The 16,356-nt window shown below is 35.1% G+C and overlaps 6 non-coding genes across 6 annotated transcripts; 2 read left to right on the top strand and 4 right to left on the bottom strand.

The window, feature by feature from the left end:
* Positions 1-3,839: 3,839 nt before the first annotated feature.
* trnar-ucg (transfer RNA arginine (anticodon UCG)) lies at positions 3,840-3,912 on the bottom strand. Its single transcript has one exon. It is a non-coding gene; the product is annotated as a tRNA-Arg (tRNA).
* Positions 3,913-4,233: 321 nt separating this feature from the next.
* On the top strand, positions 4,234-4,306 carry trnaa-agc (transfer RNA alanine (anticodon AGC)). The gene has a single exon. It is a non-coding gene; the product is annotated as a tRNA-Ala (tRNA).
* Positions 4,307-7,282: 2,976 nt separating this feature from the next.
* trnar-ucg (transfer RNA arginine (anticodon UCG)) lies at positions 7,283-7,355 on the bottom strand. Its single transcript has one exon. It is a non-coding gene; the product is annotated as a tRNA-Arg (tRNA).
* A 321-nt stretch (positions 7,356-7,676) lies between these two features.
* On the top strand, positions 7,677-7,749 carry trnaa-agc (transfer RNA alanine (anticodon AGC)). Its single transcript has one exon. It is a non-coding gene; the product is annotated as a tRNA-Ala (tRNA).
* A 2,952-nt stretch (positions 7,750-10,701) lies between these two features.
* Positions 10,702-10,774, bottom strand: trnar-ucg (transfer RNA arginine (anticodon UCG)). The gene has a single exon. It is a non-coding gene; the product is annotated as a tRNA-Arg (tRNA).
* Positions 10,775-14,112: 3,338 nt separating this feature from the next.
* trnar-ucg (transfer RNA arginine (anticodon UCG)) lies at positions 14,113-14,185 on the bottom strand. Its single transcript has one exon. It is a non-coding gene; the product is annotated as a tRNA-Arg (tRNA).
* Between the last annotated feature and the right edge of the window lie 2,171 nt (positions 14,186-16,356).

The following is a 16,356-nucleotide window of genomic DNA, read 5'->3' as shown; positions in this document are numbered from 1 at the left end:
GACTGGCTAGGCCACTCCAGGACCTTAATGTGCTTCTTCTTGAGCCACTCCTTTGTTGCCTTGGCTGTGTGTTTTGGGTCATTGTCATGCTGGAATACCCATCCACGACCCATTTTCAATGAGGGAAGGAGGTTCTCACCCAAGATTTGACAGTACATGGCCCCGTCCATCGTCCCTTTGATGCGGTGCAGTTGTCCTGTCCCCTTAGCAGAAAAACACCCCCAAAGCATAATGTTTCCACCTCCATGTTTGACGGTGGGGATGGTGTTCTTGGGGTCATTCCTCCTCCTCCAAACACGGCGAGTTGAGTTGATGCCAAAGAGCTCGATTTTGGTCTCATCTGACCACAACACTTTCACCCAGTTCTCCTCTGAATCATTCAGATGTTCATTGGCAAACTTCAGACGGGCCTGTACATGTGCTTTCTTGAGCTGGGGGACCTTGCAGGCACTGCAGGATTTCAGTCCTTCACGGCGTAGTGTGTTACCAATTATTTTCTTGGTGACTATGGTCCCAGCTGCCTTGAAATCATTAACAAGATCCTCCCGTGTAGTTCTGGGTTGATTCCTCACCGTTCTCATGATCATTGAAACTCCACGAGGTGAGATCTTGCATGGAGCCCCAGACCGAGGGAGACTGACAGTTATTTTGTGTTTCTTCCATTTGCGAATAATCGCACCAACTGTTGTCACCTTCTCACCAAGCTGCTTGGCGATGGTCTTGTAACCCATTCCAGCCTTGTGTAGGTCTACAATCTTGTCCCTGACATCCTTGGACAGCTCTTTGGTCTTGGCCATGGTGGAGAGTTTGGAATCTGATTGATTGATTGCTTCTGTGGACAGGTGTCTTTTATACAGGTAACAAGCTGAGATTAGGAGCACTCCCTTTAAGAGAGTGCTCCTAATCTCAGCTCGTTACCTGTATAAAAGACACCTGGGAGCCAGAAATTTTGCTGATTGATAGGGGATCAAATACTTATTTCCCTCATTAACATGCAAATCAATTTATAACTTTTTTGAAATGCGTTTTTCTGGATTTTTATGTTGTTATTCTGTCTCTCACTGTTAAAATACACCTACCATTAAAATTATAGACTGATCATTTCTTTGTCAGTGGGCAAACATACAAAATCAGCAGGGGATCAAATACTTTTTTCCCTCACTGTATTTCAATTTTTTTCAAGATTTCTCAATAAATGAATTATGGATACATATTTCTTGTTAATGTTTACTTGTTTTTTATGTCTGATTGATGTCTTTTGATCAATAAGTAATGGTTTCTCAATCATTATTTCTATTTTATTTCAATAAGTAATGATTACAATTTTTTATATTTGTCCCTGTTTTACACGAAATTAGTAATAGACACTTATTCCTGGTTTCAGATTTTCAACAAAGAACATGTACATAGTTTATTATCTCTAAAAAACGGTTTCCCAAAAAATAAGAAATGGTTACTTATTCCTTATTTCTGTTTCCCAATTTTCCAAATACAGTGATGGTTACTGATTGCTACGTTTTGTATTTGGTTACTTTTTCAGTTTGCCTGTTTTTTTAATGAAATAAAAAAAAAATTCTGTTTCTAGACTCATGAAGAAACAAGCAATGGCTACCTATTCCTTCTTTGTTTCCTGGATCTCAGAAAAAAAGGAATGGTTACTTATTTCAGTTTTCAGTTCTCAGAAAACAAGGAATTGTTTCTTCTTTGTTTCCTGGTTGTCAAAACATAAGGAATGCTTACTTATTTCCGTTTCCCTGTTGCTAATACATTTATAAGAAGCGTACGTTTCTACACAGAAATGAAATACTCCTTCCTGAAGTTTGTGGAAATGACGTTTATTTTTTACGGTTAGCAATAAAGCTACATGTAACATGGTGTCTTCCATTAAGCTTTAGTAAAATCGCCAATTTGTTTGTAGTCTATTTACATGACATGCATGCTGTAGACTCATTCATTGACTTTCCACACGTGTTGACACTTTCCACTTCTGTACGACCTGTTCTTGAACATGGAGGAGGATACAGAATTAGTTACAAAATGGTCTCGTGGAAGAAAAACACACCTAAGGAATTGCAAGAAGACTTTGCAATTCCAGGAGTAAAATAAAAACAACCGGATTACAAGACAGCCAGTTCCTCTTACACTTCATGTAAGCATGTTATGCTTTATATAAAGATATGTTGTTTTTTGTTTTCAGTTTCAGATGAGTACCACAATGAATAATACGCTACTATTTGATAATATATTTATTTTCCTTCAAAAAATTATATATGGTGTTGAACCTATTTTTTACTTGGTGTAATACATTGATAAGCCATCTTATACCTGTCTGCTATAATAATAATAATAATCATCATCATAATAATAATAATAATAATAATAATAATAATAATAATAATCATCATCATCATAATAATCATAATAATAATAATACTAGACACCGGTATGATGTTTATGTCATTATTAGATAAGCTGCAGTTTGTTCATTTATGTCTGTTTTAATTCATCATGCATGCTCACTGGCACATGTAGATACATTACTGTAATTACTTACACACATTAGTTTATTTTCCTCCGTTTATTATTTGTTATCATTAGGCTTGATTATAACAATAATAATACTAGTATTTTTAATGTATGTAAAGGGCTGTACGTTTTATTTTACTTTTTCTTAATGACCAAATAGCCTGAAATTATTACATTGTCCCAATATGTACGGTGTGTTACGCAAATTATATTAGCATGGTCTCACTGGGTAATATGGAGCAAAACGCCCAATCTGGTAAAAGTGTGCTCTACACAGGATTTTGAACCAACAACCTTTCAGTTGTCAGTCCAGAATAATAATCAACACAGCTGCATCATAATCATAGTAACAGTAATGGTTTATTTTGTCATATATTTACATTGACAACAAATATTATTATAATTGAATACGGTTTTGTGAAATTCTAATTCAGAAGGGCTGTATTGGCATGGCGAGGTTATGCAAGTATTGCCAAAGCATTTACAGCAAAGGACTGAAGGTAACATAGATTAAGTACAAAACATAATACAGGATACTGATTGTACATTTAAAAGAATAAACATTAAAAGACAAAGAAAATCTATTTTAAAAGAAAAACATACCTACAATTAGGTCCATGAATATTTGGACAGTGACACAATTGTCATCATTTTGGATCTGTACAACACCACAATGGATTTCAAAGGAAACAATCCAGATATTCTTTAAGTGTAGTCTTTCATCTTTAATTTGAGGGTACTAACACCCATTTTTATATGTGTCCCCCCAATTTTAGGGGCTCAAAAGTATTTGGACAAAGTAACATAATCCTGAATTAAATTGTTAGTTTCAATACTTGGTTACAGATCCTTTGCAGATAATGAATGTTGAAGTGTGGAACCCATAGCCATCACCAGATGCTGTGTTTAGTCCCTGGTGATGCTCTGCAAGGCCTGCAGCTGTCTTTAGTAGTGCCTCTTTGTTCTTGTGGCGTTTTGTCTTCAGTTTTGCCTTAGAAATCAAAACAAACCGGTCAGAGAGATAGCAAAAACATTGGCTGTGGAAAAATCTACTATTTGGCAACTTCTTCAAAAGAAAGAACGCACTGGTCAGCTCAGGAACACCAAAAGGCAACGGAAAACAACTGTGGCAGAAGACAGAAGGATTATTTCGCTGGTGAAGAATAACCCCTATACAAGGTGCAGGGCATAACCTGTATGTGGTAGGGTTATCAAACACAGCACTGCTGTCTGCAACATTGGAACACCAAGTGGCCCTTCTAAACTTCTCCAAAAAGGAGAGAGACACCACTTCGGCATCGTAACATAGAAGACGACCACAAAGGGACTCGAACCCTCAATCTTCTGATCCGAAGTCAGACGCCTTATCCATTAGGCCACACAGTCCTGAATAGTGCAGGGCCACGGCCCTTCATGTTTCAGAAAGGCGAATGCGCTACGCCGACCTCAATGAATCCTTAGTTATATACATATGTTCAAGAACGTTTCTGTAGCTCATGTAAATCAAGTCACACGACAGGCCTTGAAGTTTTCTGTCAGTTTGAAAGTTTTGCTCCTGACAATCATTTTTGTATTGTGGCATAGTGGCTGTCACAGTGGAAAGTAAGTTGTCCACAGTTGGATGCAAGCTTGCCTGAAGCACAGGAATGAACTTACTCTCGACGTTCCATGTAAAGACTGAAGAAGTGGGCTTTACCTCTGAGGGCAGGGGAATTAGCTCAGGTGGTAGAGCGCTCGCTTAGCATGTGAGAGGTAGCGGGATCGATGCCCGCATTCTCCAGTCTCCAGGCATTTGTGTGCCAGTCTCGGCAGTGCAGCTCACTTTTCTTGCTGTAGGCTGCAGACGCGGAGGCTCACGTCCAGGTGCAACGCATTGTCATCTTATCAGACACCTCTGTGAAGTTGATTCCTTATTCCTTATTTATAAAAAAAATGAGTAATGGTTACTTATTCCTTATTTCTTATTGCTTACGTTTCAAAAATTAAGTAATGCTTACGTGTTACTTATTTGTGATTCTCAAAATAAGTAATTATTAAATATTTCAATTTTTTTCAAGATTTCTCAATAAATGAATTATGGATACATATTTCTTGTTAATGTTTACTTGTTTTTTATGTCTGATTGATGTCTTTTGATCAATAAGTAATGGTTTCTCATTCATTATTTCTATTTTATTTCAATAAGTAATGATTACAATTTTTTATATTTGTCCCTGTTTTACACGAAATTAGTAATAGACACTTATTCCTGGTTTCAGATTTTCAACAAAGAACATGTACATAGTTTATTATCTCTAAAAAACGGTTTCCCAAAAAATAAGAAATGGTTACTTATTCCTTATTTCTGTTTCCCAATTTTCCAAATACAGTGATGGTTACTGATTGCTACGTTTTGTATTTGGTTACTTTTTCAGTTTGCCTGTTTTTTTAATGAAATAAAAAAAAAATTCTGTTTCTAGACTCATGAAGAAACAAGCAATGGCTACCTATTCCTTCTTTGTTTCCTGGATCTCAGAAAAAAAGGAATGGTTACTTATTTCAGTTTTCAGTTCTCAGAAAACAAGGAATTGTTTCTTCTTTGTTTCCTGGTTGTCAAAACATAAGGAATGCTTACTTATTTCCGTTTCCCTGTTGCTAATACATTTATAAGAAGCGTACGTTTCTACACAGAAATGAAATACTCCTTCCTGAAGTTTGTGGAAATGACGTTTATTTTTTACGGTTAGCAATAAAGCTACATGTAACATGGTGTCTTCCATTAAGCTTTAGTAAAATCGCCAATTTGTTTGTAGTCTATTTACATGACATGCATGCTGTAGACTCATTCATTGACTTTCCACATGTGTTGACACTTTCTACTTCTGTACGACCTGTTCTTGAACATGGAGGAGGATACAGAATTAGTTACAAAATGGTCTCGTGGAAGAAAAACACACCTAAGGAATTGCAAGAAGACTTTGCAATTCCAGGAGTAAAATAAAAACAACCGGATTACAAGACAGCCAGTTCCTCTTACACTTCATGTAAGCATGTTATGCTTTATATAAAGATATGTTGTTATTTGTTTTCAGTTTCAGATGAGTACCACAATGAATATTACGCTATTATTTGATAATATATTTATTTTCCTTCAAAAAATTATATATGGTGTTGAACCTATTTTTTACTTGGTGTACTACATTGATAAGCCATCTTATACCTGTCTGCTATAATAATAATAATAATCATCATCATAATAATAATCACAGTAATAATAATAATAATAATAATAATAATAATAATAATAATAATAATAATAATAATAATCATCTTCATCATCATCATCATAACAATCATAATAATAATAATACTAGACACCGGTATGATGTTTATGTCATTATTAGATAAGCTGCAGTTTGTTCATTTATGTCTGTTTTAATTCATCATGCATGCTCACTGGCACATGTAGATACATTACTGTAATTACTTACACACATTAGTTTATTTTCCTCAGTTTATTATTTGTTATCATTAGGCTTGATTATAACAATAATAATACTAGTATTTTTAATGTATGTAAAGGGCTGTACGTTTTATTTTACTTTTTCTTAATGACCAAATAGCCTGAAATTATTACATTGTCCCAATATCTTCGGTGTGTTACGCAAATTATATTAGCATGGTCTCACTGGGTAATATGGAGCAAAACGCCCAATCTGGTAAAAGTGTGCTCTACACAGGATTTTGAACCAACAACCTTTCAGTTGTCAGTCCAGAATAATAATCAACACAGCTGCATCATAATCATAGTAACAGTAATGGTTTATTTTGTCATATATTTACATTGACAACAAATATTATTATAATTGAATACGGTTTTGTGAAATTCTAATTCAGAAGGGCTGTATTGGCATGGCGAGGTTATGCAAGTATTGCCAAAGCATTTACAGCAAAGGACTGAAGGTAACATAGATTAAGTACAAAACATAATACAGGATACTGATTGTACATTTAAAAGAATAAACATTAAAAGACAAAGAAAATCTATTTTAAAAGAAAAACATACCTACAATTAGATCCATGAATATTTGGACAGTGACACAATTGTCATCATTTTGGATCTGTACAACACCACAATGGATTTCAAAGGAAACAATCCAGATATTCTTTAAGTGTAGTCTTTCATCTTTAATTTGAGGGTACTAACATCCATTTCTATATGTGTCCCCCCAATTTTAGGTGCTCAAAAATATTTGGACAAAGTAACATAATCCTGAATTAAATTGTTAGTTTCAATACTTGGTTGCAGATCCTTTGCAGTCAATGAATGTTGAAGTGTGGAACCCATAGCCATCACCAGATGCTGGGTTTAGTCCCTGGTGATGCTCTGCAAGGCCTTCAGCTGTCTTTAGTAGTGCCTCTTTGTTCTTGTGGCGTTTTGTCTTCAGTTTTTCCTTAGAAATCAAAACAAACCGGTGAGAGAGAGATAGCAAAAACATTGGCTGTGGAAAAATCTACTATTTGGCAACTTCTTCAAAAGAAATAACGCACTGGTGAGCTCAGGACACCAAGAGGCAACGGAAAACAACTGTGGCAGAAGACAGAAGGATTATTTCGCTGGTGAATAATAACCCCTATACGAGGTGCAGGGCATCAACTGTTTGTGGTAGGGTTATCAAACATACCATTGTTTTCTGCAACATTAGAACACCAAGTGGCCCTTCTAAATGTCTCCAGAAAGGAGAGAGACACAACTTCGTCATCGTAACATAGAAGACGACCACGAAGGGACTCGAACCCTCAATCTTCTGATCCGAAGTCAGACGCCTTATCCATTAGGCCACGCAGTCCTCAACAGTACAGGGCCACGGCCCTTCATGTTTCAGGAAGGCGAATGCGCCACGCCGACCTCAATGAATCCTTAGTTATATACATATGTTCATGAACGTTTCTGTAGCTCATGTAAATCAAGTCACACGACAGGCCTTGAAGTTTTCTGTCAGTTTGAAAGTTTTGCTCCTGACAATCATTTTTGTATTGTGGCATAGTGGCTGTCACAGTGGAAAGTAAGTTGTCCACAGTTGGATGCAAGCTTGCCTGAAGCACAGGAACGAACTTACTCTCGACGTTCCATGTAAAGACTGAAGAAGTGGGCTTTACATCTGAGGGCAGGGGAATTAGCTCAGGTGGTAGAGCGCTCGCTTAGCATGTGAGAGGTAGCAGGATCGATGCCTGCATTCTCCAGTCTCCAGGCATTTGTGTGCCAGTCTTGGCAGTGCAGCTTACTTTCCTTGATTTAGGCTGCAGACGCGGAGGCTCACGTCCAGGTGCAACGCATTGTCAGCTTATCAGACACCTCCGTGAAGTTGATTCCTTATTCCTTATTTTTTTTAAAAATTAGTAATGGTTACTAATTCCTTATTTCTTATTGCTTACGTTTCAAAAATTAAGTAATGCTTATGTGTTACTTATTTGTGATTTCTCAAAATAAGTAATGATTAAATATTTCAATTTTTTTCAAGATTTCTCAATAAATGAATTATGGATACGTATTTCTTGTTAGTGTTTACTTGTTTTTTATGTCTGATTGATGTCTTTTGATCAAAAAGTAATGGTTTCTCATTCCTTATTTCCATTTTCTTTCAATAAGTAATGATTACAATTTTTTATATTTGTCCCTGTTTTACACGAAATAAGTAATAGACACTTATTCCTGGTTTCAGATTTTCAACAAAGAACATGTACATAGTTTATTATTTCTGAAACACGGTTTCCCAAAAAATAAGAAATGGTTACTTATTCCTTATTTCTGTTTCCCAATTTTCCAAATACAGTGATGGTTACTGATTGCTACATTTTGTTGTTGGTTACTTTTTCAGTTTGCCTGTTTTCTTAATGAAATAAGTATTTTTTTCTGTTTCTAGACTCATGAAGAAACAAGCAATGGCTACTTATTCCTTGTTTGTTTCCTGGATCTCAGAAAATAAGGAATGGTTACTTATTTCAGTTTTTAGTTCTCAGAAAACAAGGAATTGTTTCTTCTTTGTTTCTCGGTTGTCAAAACATAAGGAATGCTTACTTATTTCCATTTCCCTGTTGCTAATACATTTATAAGAAGCGTACGTTTCTACACATAAATGAAATACTCCTTCCTGAAGTTTGTGGAAATGTTATGGAAATGACGTTTATTTTTCACGGTTAGCAATAAAGCTACATGTAACATGGTGTCTTCCATTAAGCTTTAGTAAAATCGCCAATTTGTTTGTAGTCTATTTACATGACATGCATGCTGTAGACTCATTCATTGACTTTCCACATGTGTTGACACTTTCTACTTCTGTACGACCTGTTCTTGAACATGGAGGAGGATACAGAATTAGTTACAGAATGGTCTCGTGGAAAAAAAACACACCTAAGGAATTGCAAGAAGACTTTGCAATTCCAGGAGTAAAATATAAACAACCGGATTACAAGACAGCCAGTTCCTCTTACACTTCATGTAAGCATGTTATGCTTTATATAAAGATATGTTGTTTTTTGTTTTCAGTTTCAGATGAGTACCACGATGAATATTACGCTACTATTTAATAATATATTTATTTTCCGTAAACAAATTATATATGGTGTTGAACCTATTTTTTACTTGGTGTACTACAATGATAAGCCATCTCATACCTGTCTGGTATAATAATAATAATCATCATAATAATAATAATCACAGTAATAATAATAATAACAATAATAATAATAATCATAATCATAATAATAATAATAATAATAATAATAATACTAGACACCGGTATGATGTTTATGTCATTATTAGATAAGCTACAGTTTGTTCATTTATGTCTGTTTTAATTCATCATGCATGCTCACTGGCACATGTAGATACAGTACTGTAATTACTTACACACATTAGTTTTTTTTTTCCTCCGCTTATTATTTGTTATCATTAGGCTTGATTATAACAATAATAATACTAGTATTTTTAATGTATGTAAAGGGCTGTACGTTTTATTTCACTTTTTCTTAATGACCAACTAGCCTGAAATTATTACATTGTCCCAATATGTACGGTGTGTTACGCAAATTATATTAGCATGGTCTCACTGGGTAATATGGAGCAAAACGCCCAATCTGGTAAAAGTGTGCTCTACACAGGATTTTGAACCAACAACCTTTCAGTTGTCAGTCCAGAATAATAATCAACACAGCTGCATCATAATCATAGTAACAGTAATGGTTTATTTTGTCATATATTTACATTGACAACAAATATTATTATAATTGAATACGGTTTTGTGAAATTCTAATTCAGAAGGGCTGTATTCCTATGGCGAGGTTATGCAAGTATTGCCAAAGCATTTACAGCAAAGGACTGAAGGTAACATAGATTAAGTACAAAACATAATACAGGATACTGATTGTACATTTAAAAGAATAAACATTAAAAGACAAAGAAAATGTATTTTAAAAGAAAAACATACCTACAATTAGATCCATGAATATTTGGACAGTGACACAATTGTCATCATTTTGGATCTGTACAACACCACAATGGATTTCAAAGGAAACAATCCAGATATTCTTTAAGTGTAGTCTTTCATCTTTAATTTGAGGGTACTAACATCCATTTCTATATGTGTCCCCCCAATTTTAGGTGCTCAAAAGTATTTGGACAAAGTAACATAATCCTGAATTAAATTGTTAGTTTCAATACTTGGTTGCAGATCCTTTGCAGTCAATGAATGTTGAAGTGTGGAACCCATAGCCATCACCAGATGCTGGGTTTAGTCCCTGGTGATGCTCTGCAAGGCCTTCAGCTGTCTTTAGTAGTGCCTCTTTGTTCTTGTGGCGTTTTGTCTTCAGTTTTGCCTTAGAAATCAAAACAAACCGGTCAGAGAGATAGCAAAAAAATTGGCTGTGGAAAAATCTACTATTTGGCAACTTCTTCAAAAGAAATAACGCACTGGTGAGCTCAGGACACCAAGAGGCAACGGAAAACAACTGTGGCAGAAGACAGAAGGATTATTTCGCTGGTGAAGAATAACCCCTATACGAGGTGCAGGGCATCAACTGTTTGTGGTAGGGTTATCAAACATACCATTGCTTTCTGCAACATTAGAACACCAAGTAGCCCTTCTAAACGTCTCCAGAAAGGAGAGAGACACAACTTCGTCATCGTAACATAGAAGACGACCACAAAGGGACTCGAACCCTCAATCTTCTGATCCGAAGTCAGACGCCTTATCCATTAGGCCACGCAGTCATCAACAAGGGAGAGCCCCGGCCCTTCATGTTTCAGAAAGGCGAATGTGCTACGCCGACCTGAATGAATCCTTAGTTATATACATATGTTCAAGAACGTTTCTGTAGCTCATGTAAATCAAGTCACACGACAGGCCTTGAAGTTTTCTGTCAGTTTGAAAGTTTTGCTCCTGACAATCATTTTTGTATTGTGGCATAGTGGCTGTGACAGTGGAAAGTAAGTTGTCCACAGTTGGATGCAAGCTTGCCTGAAGCACAGGAACGAACTTACTCTCGACGTTCCATGTAAAGACTGAAGAAGTGGGCATTATCTCTGAGGTCAGGGGAATTAGCTCAGGTGGTAGAGCGCTCGTTTAGCATGTGAGAGGTAGCAGGATCGATGCCTGCATTCTCCAGTCTCCAGGCATTTGTGTGCCAGTCTTGGCAGTGCAGCTTACTTTCCTTGATTTAGGCTGCACACGTTGAGGCTCACGTCCAGGTGCAACGCATTGTCAGCTAATCAGACACCTCCGTGAAGTTGATTCCTTATTCCTTATTTATAAAAAAAATGAGTAATGGTTACTAATTCCTTATTTCTTATTGCTTACGTTTCAAAAATTAAGTAATGCTTACGTGTTACTTATTTGTGATTTCTCAAAATAAGTAATGATTAAATATTTCAATTTTTTTCAAGATTTCTCAATAAATGAATTGTGGATACATATTTCTTGTTAGTGTTTACTTGTTTTTTATGTCTGATTGATGTCTTTTGATCAATAAGTAATGGTTTCTCATTCCTTATTTCCATTTTCTTTCAATAAGTAATGATTACAATTTTTTATATTTGTCCCTGTTTTACACGAAATAAGTAATAGACACTTATTCCTGGTTTCAGATTTTCAACAAAGAACATGTACATAGTTTATTATTTCTGAAACACGGTTTCCCAAAAAATAAGAAATGGTTACTTATTCCTTATTTCTGTTTCCCAATTTTCCAAATACAGTGATGGTTACTGATTGCTACGTTTTCTTGTTGGTTACTTTTTCAGTTTGCCTGTTTTTTTAATGAAATACATATTTTTTTCTGTTTCTAGACTCATGAAGAAACAAGCAATGGCTACTTATTCCTTGTTTGTTTCCTGGATCTCAGAAAATAAGGAATGGTTACTTATTTCAGTTTTTAGTTCTCAGAAAACAAGGAATTGTTTCTTCTTTGTTTCCCGGTTGTCAAAACATAAGGAATGCTTACTTATTTCCATTTCCCTGTTGCTAATACATTTATAAGAAGCGTACGTTTCTACACATAAATGAAATACTCCTTCCTGAAGTTTGTGGAAATGTTATGGAAATGACGTTTATTTTTCAAGGTTAGCAATAAAGCTACATGTAACATGGTGTCTTCCATTAAGCTTTAGTAAAATCGCCAATTTGTTTGTAGTCTATTTACATGACATGCATGCTGTAGACTCATTCATTGACTTTCCACACGTGTTGACACTTTCTACTTCTGTACGACCTGTTCTTGAACATGGAGGAGGATACAGAATTAGTTACAAAATGGTCTGGTGGAAAAAAAAACACACCAAAGGAATGGCAAGAAAACTTTGCAATTCCAGGAGTAAAATAAAAACAAGCGGATTATAAGACAGCCATTTCCTCTTACACTTCATGTAAGCATGTTATGCTTTATATAAAGTTATGTTGTTTTTTGTTTTCAGTTTCAGATGAGTACCGCGATGAATATTACGCTACTATTTAATAATATATTTATTTTCCGTAAACAAATTATATATGGTGTTGAACCTATTTTTTACTTGGTGTACTACAATGATAAGCCATCTCATACCTGTCTGGTATAATAATAATAATCATCATAATAATAATAATCACAGTAATAATAATAATAACAATAATAATAATAATCATAATCATAATAATAATAATAATAATACTAGACACCGGTATGATGTTTATGCCATTATTAGATAAGCTACAGTTTGTTCATTTATGTCTGTTTTAATTCATCATGCATGCTCACTGGCACATGTAGATACAATACTGTAATTACTTACACACATTAGTTTATTTTCCTCTGCTTATTATTTGTTTTCATTAGGCTTGATTATAACAATAATAATACTAGTATTTTTAATGTATGTAAAGGGCTGTACGTTTTATTTCACTTTTTCTTAATGACCAACTAGCCTGAAATTATTACATTGTCCCAATATGTACGGTGTGTTACGCAAATTATATTAGCATGGTCTCACTGGGTAATATGGAGCAAAACGCCCAATCTGGTAAAAGTGTGCTCTACACAGGATTTTGAACCAACAACCTTTCAGTTGTCAGTCCAGAATAATAATCAACACAGCTGCATCATAATCATAGTAACAGTAATGGTTTATTTTGTCATATATTTACATTGACAACAAATATTATTATAATTGAATACGGTTTTGTGAAATTCTAATTCAGAAGGGCTGTATTGGCATGGCGAGGTTATGCAAGTATTGCCAAAGCATTTACAGCAAAGGACTGAAGGTAACATAGATTAAGTACAAAACATAATACAGGATACTGATTGTACATTTAAAAGAATAAACATTAAAAGACAAAGAAAATGTATTTTAAAAGAAAAACATACCTACAATTAGATCCATGAATATTTGGAAAGTGACACAATTGTCATCATTTTGGATCTGTACAACACCACAATGGATTTCAAAGGAAACAATCCAGATATTCTTTAAGTGTAGTCTTTCATCTTTAATTTGAGGGTACTAACATCCATTTCTATATGTGTCCCCCCAATTTTAGGTGCTCAAAAGTATTTGGACAAAGTAACATAATCCTGAATTAAATTGTTAGTTTCAATACTTGGTTGCAGATCCTTTGCAGTCAATGAATGTTGAAGTGTGGAACCCATAGCCATCACCAGATGCTGGGTTTAGTCCCTGGTGATGCTCTGCAAGGCCTTCAGCTGTCTTTAGTAGTGCCTCTTTGTTCTTGTGGCGTTTTGTCTTCAGTTTTGCCTTAGAAATCAAAACAAACCGGTGAGAGAGAGATAGCAAAAACATTGGCTGTGGAAAAATCTACTATTTGGCAACTTCTTCAAAAGAAATAACGCACTGGTGAGCTCAGGACACCAAGAGGCAACGGAAAACAACTGTGGCAGAAGACAGAAGGATTATTTCGCTGGTGAAGAATAACCCCTATACGAGGTGCAGGGCATCAACTGTTTGTGGTAGGGTTATCAAACATACCATTGCTTTCTGCAACATTAGAACACCAAGTGGCCCTTCTAAATGTCTCCAGAAAGGAGAGAGACACAACTTCGTCATCGTAACATAGAAGACGACCACGAAGGGACTCGAACCCTCAATCTTCTGATCCGAAGTCAGACGCCTTATCCATTAGGCCACGCAGTCCTCAACAGTACAGGGACACGGCCCTTCATGTTTCAGGAAGGCGAATGCGCCACGCCGACCTCAATGAATCCTTAGTTATATACATATGTTCAAGAACGTTTCTGTAGCTCATGTAAATCAAGTCACACGACAGGCCTTGAAGTTTTCTGTCAGTTTGAAAGTTTTGCTCCTGACAATCATTTTTGTATTGTGGCATAGTGGCTGTCACAGTGGAAAGTAAGTTGTCCACAGTTGGATGCAAGCTTGCCTGAAGCACAGGAACGAACTTACTCTCGACGTTCCATGTAAAGACTGAAGAAGTGGGCATTATCTCTGAGGTCAGGGGAATTAGCTCAGGTGGTAGAGCGCTCGTTTAGCATGTGAGAGGTAGCAGGATCGATGCCTACATTCTCCAGTCTCCAGGCGTTTGTGTGCCAGTCTCGGCAGTGCAGCTTACTTTCCTTGATTTAGGCTGCACACGTGGAGGCTCACGTCCAGGTGCAACGCATTGTCAGCTAATCAGACACCTCCGTGAAGTTGATTCCTTATTCCTTATTTATAAAAAAAATGAGTAATGGTTACTAATTCCTTATTTCTTATTGCTTACGTTTCAAAAATTAAGTAATGCTTACGTGTTACTTATTTGTGATTTCTCAAAATAAGTAATGATTAAATATTTCAATTTTTTTCAAGATTTCTCAATAAATGAATTATGGATACATATTTCTTGTTAGTGTTTACTTGTTTTTTTATGTCTGATTGATGTCTTTTGATCAATAAGTAATGGTTTCTCATTCCTTATTTCCATTTTCTTTCAATAAGTAATGATTACAATTTTTTATATTTGTCCCTGTTTTACACGAAATAAGTAATAGACACTTATTCCTGGTTTCAGATTTTCAACAAAGAACATGTACATAGTTTATTATTTCTGAAACACGGTTTCCCAAAAAATAAGAAATGGTTACTTATTCCTTATTTCTGTTTCCCAATTTTCCAAATACAGTGATGGTTACTGATTGCTACGTTTTCTTGTTGGTTACTTTTTCAGTTTGCCTGTTTTTTTAATGAAATACATATTTTTTTCTGTTTCTAGACTCATGAAGAAACAAGCAATGGCTACTTATTCCTTGTTTGTTTCCTGGATCTCAGAAAATAAGGAATGGTTACTTATTTCAGTTTTTAGTTCTCAGAAAACAAGGAATTGTTTCTTCTTTGTTTCCCGGTTGTCAAAACATAAGGAATGCTTACTTATTTCCATTTCCCTGTTGCTAATACATTTATAAGAAGCGTACGTTTCTACACATAAATGAAATACTCCTTCCTGAAGTTTGTGGAAATGTTATGGAAATGACGTTTATTTTTCAAGGTTAGCAATAAAGCTACATGTAACATGGTGTCTTCCATTAAGCTTTAGTAAAATCGCCAATTTGTTTGTAGTCTATTTACATGACATGCATGCTGTAGACTCATTCATTGACTTTCCACACGTGTTGACACTTTCTACTTCTGTACGACCTGTTCTTGAACATGGAGGAGGATACAGAATTAGTTACAAAATGGTCTGGTGGAAAAAAAAACACACCAAAGGAATGGCAAGAAAACTTTGCAATTCCAGGAGTAAAATAAAAACAAGCGGATTATAAGACAGCCATTTCCTCTTACACTTCATGTAAGCATGTTATGCTTTATATAAAGTTATGTTGTTTTTTGTTTTCAGTTTCAGATGAGTACCGCGATGAATATTACGCTACTATTTAATAATATATTTATTTTCCGTAAACAAATTATATATGGTGTTGAACCTATTTTTTACTTGGTGTACTACAATGATAAGCCATCTCATACCTGTCTGGTATAATAATAATAATCATCATAATAATAATAATCACAGTAATAATAATAATAACAATAATAATAATAATCATAATCATAATAATAATAATAATAATACTAGACACCGGTATGATGTTTATGCCATTATTAGATAAGCTACAGTTTGTTCATTTATGTCTGTTTTAATTCATCATGCATGCTCACTGGCACATGTAGATACAATACTGTAATTACTTACACACATTAGTTTATTTTCCTCTGCTTATTATTTGTTTTCATTAGGCTTGATTATAACAATAATAATACTAGTATTTTTAATGTATGTAAAGGGCTGTACGTTTTATTTCACTTTTTCT

Source organism: Amia ocellicauda, chromosome 14, assembly GCF_036373705.1.
Source record: "Amia ocellicauda isolate fAmiCal2 chromosome 14, fAmiCal2.hap1, whole genome shotgun sequence".
NCBI classification, from domain to species: domain Eukaryota; kingdom Metazoa; phylum Chordata; class Actinopteri; order Amiiformes; family Amiidae; genus Amia; species Amia ocellicauda.
Note: the sequence above shows the minus strand (reverse complement) of the source record. Positions and strands in the feature narration are given on the sequence as shown.